This window comes from Hippocampus zosterae, unplaced genomic scaffold (genome assembly GCF_025434085.1).
Source record: "Hippocampus zosterae strain Florida unplaced genomic scaffold, ASM2543408v3 HiC_scaffold_42, whole genome shotgun sequence".
Classification (NCBI taxonomy): domain Eukaryota; kingdom Metazoa; phylum Chordata; class Actinopteri; order Syngnathiformes; family Syngnathidae; genus Hippocampus; species Hippocampus zosterae.
This window is the reverse complement of record NW_026262948.1, coordinates 527,508-535,000: the sequence shown is the minus strand read 5'-3', so window position 1 is coordinate 535,000 and position 7,493 is coordinate 527,508. Positions and strand designations below refer to the sequence as shown.

General features: G+C 53.4%; 5 non-coding genes and 2 pseudogenes across 5 annotated transcripts; all 7 read right to left on the bottom strand.

Moving 5' to 3' along the window:
• Window positions 1–2,356: 2,356 nt before the first annotated feature.
• On the bottom strand, window positions 2,357–2,475 carry LOC127595158 (5S ribosomal RNA). Its single transcript, XR_007961061.1, has one exon. It is a non-coding gene; the product is annotated as a 5S ribosomal RNA (ribosomal RNA).
• Window positions 2,476–2,954: 479 nt separating this feature from the next.
• On the bottom strand, window positions 2,955–3,073 carry LOC127595154 (5S ribosomal RNA). The gene has a single exon (XR_007961057.1). It is a non-coding gene; the product is annotated as a 5S ribosomal RNA (ribosomal RNA).
• Window positions 3,074–4,287: 1,214 nt separating this feature from the next.
• LOC127595183 (uncharacterized) lies at window positions 4,288–4,404 on the bottom strand (annotated as a pseudogene).
• Window positions 4,405–4,884: 480 nt separating this feature from the next.
• LOC127595163 (5S ribosomal RNA) lies at window positions 4,885–5,003 on the bottom strand. The gene has a single exon (XR_007961066.1). It is a non-coding gene; the product is annotated as a 5S ribosomal RNA (ribosomal RNA).
• Window positions 5,004–5,482: 479 nt separating this feature from the next.
• On the bottom strand, window positions 5,483–5,601 carry LOC127595155 (5S ribosomal RNA). Its single transcript, XR_007961058.1, has one exon. It is a non-coding gene; the product is annotated as a 5S ribosomal RNA (ribosomal RNA).
• A 480-nt stretch (window positions 5,602–6,081) lies between these two features.
• LOC127595169 (5S ribosomal RNA) lies at window positions 6,082–6,200 on the bottom strand. Its single transcript, XR_007961071.1, has one exon. It is a non-coding gene; the product is annotated as a 5S ribosomal RNA (ribosomal RNA).
• Window positions 6,201–6,679: 479 nt separating this feature from the next.
• On the bottom strand, window positions 6,680–6,788 carry LOC127595182 (uncharacterized; annotated as a pseudogene).
• Between the last annotated feature and the right edge of the window lie 705 nt (window positions 6,789–7,493).

Here is a 7,493-nt window from a genome sequence, read left to right as displayed (position 1 = left end):
TCCCGCTCCCTCCTACCCCCACTCGTGAACAAGACCCCAAGATACTTGAACTCCTCCACTTGGGGTAAGATCTCCTCCCCGACCCGGAGGGGGCACTCCACCCTTTTCCGACTGAGGACCATGGTTTCAGATTTGGAGGTGCTGATTTTCATCCCAACCGCTTCACACTCGGCTGCGAAACGCTCCAGTGAGAGTTGGAGAGCCCCGTTTGAAGGAGCCAACACGCGATGTTGCAGAGGCGTGTCAACCAGGACAGCCCCACAACATCCAGAGCCTTGAGGAACTCCGGGCGGATCTCATCCACCCCCGGGGCCTTGCCACCGAGGAGCTTTTTAACCACATCGGTGACTTCAACCACAGAGATAGGAGAGCCCACCTCAGAGTCCCCAGGCTCTGCTTCCTCAAAGGAAGGCGTGTTGGTGGAGTTGAGGAGGTCTTCGAAGTACTCTGCCCACCGGTTCACAACGTCCCGAGTCGAAGTCAGCAGCGCCCCATCCCCACTGTACACAGTGTTAGTGGTGCACTGCTTCCCCCTCCTGAGACGTCGGATGGTGGACCAGAATTTCCTCGAAGCCGTCCGGAAGTCGGCTTCCATGGCCTCACCGAACTCTTCCCACGCTCGGGTTTTTGCCTCGGCGACCACCGAAGCCGCGGTCCGCTTGGCCAGTCGATACCCGTCAGCTGCCTCTGGGGTCCCACAGGCCATAAAGGCTCGATAGGACTCCTTCTTCAGCTTGACGGCATCCCTTACTGCTGGTGTCCACCAGCGAGTACGAGGATTGCCGCCACGACAGGCACCAACCACCTTACGGCCACAACTCAGATTGGCCGCCTCAACAATAGAGGCACGGAACATGGTCCACTCGGACTCAATGTCCCCCGTCTCCCCCGGAACATGGGAAAAGCTCTGTCGGAGGTGGGAGTTGAAACTCCTTCTGACAGGGGATTCCGCCAGACGCTCCCAACAAACCCTCACTATACGTTTGGGTCTGCCAGGACGGACCGGCATCTTCCCCCACCATCGGAGCCTACTCACCACCAGGTGGTGATCAGTTGACAGCTCCGCCCCTCTCTTCACCCGAGTGTCCAGAACATGCGGCCGCAAATCCGATGATACAACTACAAAGTCGATCATCGAACTGCGGCCTAGGGTGTCCTGGTGCCACGTGCACAAATGGACACCCTTATGTTTGAACAAGGTGTTCGTTATGGACAATCCGTGGCGAGCACAGAAGTCCAATAACAAAACACCACTCTGGTTTTGATCGGGGGGGCCGTTCCTCCCAATCACGCCCCTCCAGGTATCACTGTCATTGCCCACGTGAGCATTGAAGTCCCCCAGCAGAACAATGGAGTCCCCAGCAGGAGTACTCTCCAGCACACCCTCCAAGGACTCCAAAAAGGGTGGGTATGCTGAGCTGCTGTTTGGTGCATATGCACAAACAACAGTCAGGACCCGTCCACCCACCCGAAGGCGGAGGGAGGCAACCCTCTCGTCTACCGGTGTGAACCCCAATGTACAGGCACTGAGCCGGGGGGCAATGAGTATGCCCACACCTGCTCTGCGCCTCTCACCGTGAGCAACTCCAGAGTGGAAGAGAGTCCAACCCCTCTCGAGAGAACTGGTACCAGAACCCAGGCTGTGTGTGGAGGCAAGTCCGACTATATCCAGTCGGAAATCCTCTGCCTCACACACCAGCTCGGGCTCCTTCCCTGCCAGAGAGGTGACATTCCATGTCCCAAGAGCTAGCTTCTGCAGCCGAGGATCGGACCGCCAGGGTCCCCGCCTTTGGCTGCCGCCCAGCTCGCATTGCACCCGACCCCTTTGGCCCCTCTCATGGGTGGTGAGCCCATGGGAAGGGGGACCCACGTTGCCTCTTCGGGCTGTGCCCGGCCGGGCCCCATGGGTGTAAGCCCGGCCACCAGGCGCCTGCCAACGAGCCCCACCTCCAGGCCTGGCTCCAGAGGGGGGCCCCGGTGACCCGCGTCTGGGCAAGGGAAACCTAGATCCATTTATTTTTGTCGTCATTGGGGTCTTTTGAGCCGTGCTTTGTCTGGCCCCTCACCTAGAACCTGTTTGCCATGGGTGACCCTGCCAGGGGCATAAAGCCCCAGACAACTTAGCTTCTAGGATCATTGGGACACACAAACCCCTCCACCACGGTAAGGTGACGACTCACGGAGGGGGGCTCCCTCTGTTGGACATTAATTTTATTCCAAAGAGACGTTGATCTGTCAAATCAACGTGAAGGAAACGATTTCAAACCACAGGATAAGACAAAGTTGAATGACGAATGAATGCCAAAATTTTTGGAAAGAGCAGTGAATCGTGTTGTGAATTGGAGGTGGGTGCAAAAGCTTACAGCATCTGGTATTCCCAGGCGGTCCCCCATCCAAGTACTAACCAGGCCCGACCCTGCTTAGCTTCCGAGATCGGACGAGATCGGGCGTTCTCAGGGTAGTATGGCCGTAAGCGAGGGAAACGTGAAAATTGTCCCCTATATAGCAGACAGGGCACTTGCGGGTCGGGGATGGAGTAGTGGGGTGATTTTTTTTTTCATTTAATGACCTCCTCCCGAGAGCACGAAGGAGGGGCCCGCTCCCGTGGTGGTTGGAGCGCGCAGCCTGTCAGGCTCGCATACGGTCCTCTGCGAGCACGCAGATGCGGTATTTGATGTTTGTTGCAAAAGTGGGCTTTTCCAGTGGAGGTGCAAAGGCATCCAGCAGGCGGAAATCCCAAGCTGCTTCATGTCCAAGTGCTATCATGACCGATCCCCGTGCAGACGGCTCCCTCTGTTGGACATTAATTTTATTCCAAAGAGACGTTGATCTGTCAAATCAACGTGAAGGAAACGATTTCAAACCACAGGATAAGTGAAAGTTGAATGACGAATGAATGCCCAAATTTTTGGAAAGAGCAGTGAATCGTGTTGTGAATTGGAGGTGGGTGCAAAAGCTTACAGCACCTGGTATTCCCAGGCGGTCTCCCATCCAAGTACTAACCAGGCCCGACCCTGCTTAGCTTCCGAGATCGGACGAGATCGAGCGTTCTCAGGGTAGTATGGCCGTAAGCGAGGGAAAACGCGAAAATTGTCCTCTTTGTAGCAGACAGGGCACTTCCAGGTCGGGGGTGGAGTAGTGGGGTGATTTTTTTTCATTTAATGACCTCCTCCCGAGAGCACGAAGGAGGGGCCCGCTCCCGTGGTGGTTTGAGCGCGCAGCCTGTCAGGCTCGCATACGGTCCTCTGCAAGCACGCAGATGCGGTATTTGATGTTTGTTGCAAAAGTGGGCTTTTCCAGTGGAGGTGCAAAGGCATCCAGCAGGCGGAAATCCCAAGCTGTTTCATGTCCAAGTGATATCATGACCGATCCCCGTGCAGACGGCTCCCTCTGTTGGACATTAATTTTATTCCAAAGAGACGTTGATCTGTCAAATCAACGTGAAGGAAATGATTTCAAACCACAGGATAAGTGAAAGTTGAATGAAGAATGAAAGCCAAAATTTTTGGAAAGAGCAGTGAATCGTGTTGAGAATTGGAGGTGGGTGCAAAAGCTTACAGCACCTGGTACAGTGCACTCCGCTTAATAGAACACCATTGGGCCGAAGCGCTTCTGTTCTACAAAGCGGGGTTTCTATTAGCCGGAGACACTTTATTAGGTACACCTTCAGACACGTCGACGACCAAGTTATGCACGCTGAAAAACCCCTGCTGACGAGTTAGAAGAGATATTTCGACTGTGGACGTCCATATCTTTAATCAAACAACAAAACAACAACTTTAATCAACTTCAGTCAAACATCTCAAATCACGAGAAAAATTTCGTTACTTTTGTCTGGAAACAGGAGTCCGTAATTTTGCGGTTGACTTCCCTCTCAATGCGCTGGATAAGAGGGAAGTCCTGGAAACCGCAGGCGTACCTTCTGTGAATCCGGCAATGCATCGTATCGTCTGAGTATGTCCTTCTTATCCGCAGGTGATAGCCCTCGTCTCTTGAATGAAGTTGAAGCCATTGTGACGTGCGTGTGTCTATGTGTGGAGTGACGCGTGCTACCTGTTCCTGTATACGGCTAGAACTACCGCGTTTTCTCGCGATAGTGGTACAGTATCGCGATAGCTACACTTCGAAAAGCACTAGTTTACAATGTTCATTGCTTACGGCCTGTTCTATTAAGCGGAGATCTGTTCTACTAAGCGGAGTATCTTTATAGGAAATTGCATTAGGCAAATCGGTTCCAGAGCCTTTTGCTCTATTAAGTGGATTACTCTATTAACCGGTGTTCTATTAAGCGGAGTGCACTGTATTCCCAGGCGGTCTCCCATCCAAGTACTAACCAGGCCCGACCCTGCTTAGCTTCCGAGATCGGACGAGATCGGGCGTTCTCAGGGTAGTATGGCCGTAAGCGAGGGAAAAAATGAAAATTGTCCTCTTTATAGCAGACAGGGCACTTCCGGGTCAGGGGTGGAGTAGTGGGGTGATTTTTTTTTCATTTAATAAACCTCCTCCGGAGTGCACAAAGGAGGGGCCCGCTCCCGTGGTGGTTTGAGCGCGCAGCCTGTCAGGCTCGCATACGGTCCTCTGCGAGCACGCAGAGGCTGTATTTGATGTCTGTTGCAAAAGTTGGCTTTTCCAGTGGAGGTGCAAAAGCATCCAGCAGGCGGAAATCCCAAGCTGCTTCATGTCCAAGTGCTATCATTACCGATCCACGTGCAGACGGCTCCCTCTGTTGGACATTAATTTTATTCCAAAGAGACGTTGATCTGTCAAATCAACGTGAAGGAAACGATTTCAAACCACAGGATAAGTGAAAGTTGAATGACTAATGAAAGCCAAAATTTTTGGAAAGAGCAGTGAATCGTGTTGAGAATTGGAGGTGGGTGCAAAAGCTTACAGCACCTGGTATTCCCAGGCGGTCTCCCATCCAAGTACTAACCAGGCCCGACCCTGGTTAGCTTCCAAGATCGGACGAGATCGGGCGTTCTCAGGGTAGTATGGCCGTAAGCGAGGGAAAACGTGAAAATTGTCCCCTTTATAGCAGACAGGGCACTTGCGGGTCGGGGATGGGGTAGTGGGGTGATTTTTTTTTCATTTAATGACCTCCTCCCGAGAGCACGAAGGAGGGGCCCGCTCCCTTGGTGGTTGGAGCGCGCAGCCTGTCAGGCTCGCATACGGTCCTCTGCGAGCACGCAGATGCGGTATTTGATGTTTGTTGCAAAAGTGGGCTTTTCCAGTGGAGGTGCAAAGGCATCCAGCAGGCGGAAATCCCAAGCTGTTTCATGTCCAAGTGCTATCATGACCGATCCCCGTGCAGACGGCTCCCTCTGTTGGACATTAATTTTATTCCAAAGAGACGTTGATCTGTCAAATCAACGTGAAGGAAACGATTTCAAACCACAGGATAAGTGAAAGTTGAATGACGAATGAATGCCAAAATTTTTGGAAAGAGCAGTGAATCGTGTTGTGAATTGGAGGTGGGTGCAAAAGCTTACAGCACCTGGTATTCCCAGGCGGTCTCCCATCCAAGTACTAACCAGGCCCGACCCTGCTTAGCTTCCGAGATCGGACGAAATCGGGCGTTCTCAGGGTAGTATGGCCGTAAGCGAGGGAAACTGCGAAAATTGTCCTCTTTATAGCAGACAGGGCAGTTCTGGGTCGGGGGTGGAGTAGTGGGGTGATTTTTTTTTTCATTTAATGACCTCCTCCCGAGAGCACGAAGGAGGGGCCCGCTCCCGTGGTGGTTTGAGCGCGCAGCCTGTCAGGCTCGCATACGGTCCTCTGCGAGCACGCAGATGCGGTATTTGATGTTTGTTGCAAAAGTGGGCTTTTCCAGTGGAGGTGCAAAGGCATCCAGCAGGCGGAAATCCCAAGCTGTTTCATGTCCAAGTGCTATCATGACCGATCCCCGTGCAGACGGCTCCCTCTGTTGGACATTAATTTTATTCCAAAGAGACGTTGATCTGTCAAATCAACGTGAAGGAAACGATTTCAAACCACAGGATAAGTGAAAGTTGAATGACGAATGAATGCCAAAATTTTTGGAAAGAGCAGTGAATCGTGTTGTGAATTGGAGGTGGGTGCAAAAGCTTACAGCACCTGGTATTCACAGGCGGTCTCCCATCCAAGTACTAACCAGGCCCGACCCAGCTTAGCTTCCGAGATCGGACGAGTTCGGGCGTTCTCAGGGTAGTATGGCCGTAAGCGAGGGAAAACGTGAAAATTGTCCCCTTTATAGCAGACAAGGCACTTGCGGGTCGGGGATGGAGTAGTGGGGTGATTTTTTTTTTCATTTAATGACCTCCTCCCGAGAGCACGAAGGAGGGGCCCCTCCCGTGGTGGTTTGAGCGCGCAGCCTGTCAGGCTCGCATACGGTCCTCTGCGAGCACGCAGATGCGGTACTTGATGTCTGTTGCAAAAGTTGGCTTTTCCAGTGGAGGTGCAAAGGCATCCAGCAGGCGGAAATCCCAAGCTGTTTCATGTCCAAGTGCTATCATGACCGATCCCCGTGCAGACGGCTCCCTCTGTTGGACATTAATTTTATTTCAAAGAGACGTTGATCTGTCAAATCAACGTGAAGGAAACGATTTCAAACCACAGGATAAGTGAAAGTTGAATGACGAATGAGTGCCCAAATTTTTGGAAAGAGCAGTGAATCGTGTTGTGAATTGGAGGTGGATGCAAAAGCTTACAGCACCTGGTATTCCCAGGCGGTCTCCCATCCAAGTACTAACCAGTCCGGACCCTGCTTAGCTTCCGAGATCGGGCGTTCTCAGGGTAGTATGGCCGTAAGCAAGGGAGAAAATTGTCCCCTTTATAGCAGACAGGGCACTTCCGGGTCGGGGGTGGAGGAGGGGTGATTTTTTTTTTCATTTAACAAACCTCCTCCGGAGTGCACAAAGGAGGGGCCCGCTCCCGTGATGGTTTGAGCGCGCAGCCTGTCAGGCTCGCATACGGTCCTCTGCGAGCACGCAGATGCGGTACTTGATGTCTGTTGCAAAAGTGGGCTTTTCCAGTGGAGGTGCAAAGGCATCCAGCAGGCGGAAATCCCAAGCTGCTTCAAGTCCAAGTGCTATCATGACCGATCCCCGTGCAGACGGCTCCCTCCAGCCGCTACTATTTCCGCGGGCTGCGTTCCAACACTATTCACGCCGGCCAAGAGGCCTCTTCCCCGGCCACACTCGGACGCCGGGCCGGCCCGCACCCCGCCATTGAGACTGTACGGGGATTTTTTTTTTTTTAACTCGGCCGCCGGGCCGGGGCGGGCTTCGCCCCCGGTACCTCCAGCCGCTACTATTTCCGCGGGCCGCGTTCCAACACTATTCACCCCGGCCAAGAGGCCTCTTCCCCGGCCACAGTCGGCCGCCGGGCCGGCCCGCACCCCGCCATTGAGACTGCACGGGGATTATTATTTTTTTTAACTCGGCCGCCGGGCCGGGGCGGGGCGGGCTTTGCCCCCGGTACCTCCAGCCGCTACTATTTCCGCGGGCCGCGTTCCA